We start from the raw sequence: 1,335 nt of genomic DNA, 5'->3' as shown, positions 1-1,335 counted from the left end.
GCCTCACCCAATCTCCTTGGACACGTGACCACGTGTGATGTCAGTCAAAATTTCAGGTCCAATTTTTAGTCTTCATAATGCATTTTAAAACTATATGGAATTTCATGCAGATGCATATTTGTAGTATTGGTGTTCTCAAATGACGTCACTGCAGACATGCTGTTTGGTTGAGCATGAATATGATGTCATAATCACGTGACACAAATTCGAATTAACCTGGCTTAACCATCCAACATGGCGGGCAGTACTTACGTCATAGACACAGTAATGTAAGCACCATAGAGATTAGATTTGGATGCTTTATAATGTTTTTAGATATTCGCATCGGACAGTTGTGTCGCCTGTGTGTTATATCATAGCGATAATTTCACAGTACAATTGCATTATCAATCCATAGCCTGGTTAATTGCATGCAGCACTTAGGATCAGTTGAGTCACTGACGAAAGACAGTGAATCCTTCTGAAACTAGTTCCTAAACCCTCCGTAGTGACCTCTTTTTCAATACTTTTGCTTGCTAACCTAAAACATTCTATGGTGACAACGGAGGGTGACTGGTCTGAAACGCCTTGCGTATTTATCATACATGAGCTGCTTCATGCTATGTTCACATGTACATGTACGGGGCCCGGCCGGGCAGCTTTCGAGAACGGAAAGTGTTGTATAAAAGACATCAAAACGCACGTAAAAATCATTCATGGGCACGATTTTTGTAACGTTATATTGCTAGATAAATACTTTTTTTGGTTTCCGCAAACATCCCGGCCGGGTCCCGGTTTGACATGTGACCGTAGCATAAGCGTCTGTGAGAGACACTAGAAAGGGAAGACAACGATGTATATTCGCTGATAGGCTGAATTTGGCTCATACATTCTTCACAATATCAAATTAAAATCAATCCTTACATCAGACTAAAGTTCTGTGTTAAATTTAATTTTAGCAACTGGCACAGAATCCAAACGTGTCTGGTTCTATCCCCTGACATTCCCCCTAGCAAAACGCTTAACTAAAAACGCACCTCTCGACTAAGCCATAAACCGTGCCTAAACACTGATGCGGACACACGCTGGTCTGATGTGACAATGTGCCAAGAATCGCGCACTTGCCACAGTAAGAAAAGTAAACAAAGTCAGTTGTCTTCCCTTTCTAACGTTTGTCATGTCCCCATGCTAGGAGATCTTCTGGTACCCATTTCCCTGTGTCTATGCAGAAAGGAAAGGCGGAGCCGGATCACGGGGACACACTGAGCAAGCGCAAGCTGGCGCGCAAGGAACAGTGGGACGCCGAGAAGAAAGCTGCTGACGCCGAACCCGCCAAATAACCTTCTTCTGCTTCCG

Source organism: Branchiostoma floridae, chromosome 1, assembly GCF_000003815.2.
Source record: "Branchiostoma floridae strain S238N-H82 chromosome 1, Bfl_VNyyK, whole genome shotgun sequence".
NCBI lineage: Eukaryota > Metazoa > Chordata > Leptocardii > Amphioxiformes > Branchiostomatidae > Branchiostoma > Branchiostoma floridae.
This window is presented reverse-complemented; position numbering follows the sequence as displayed.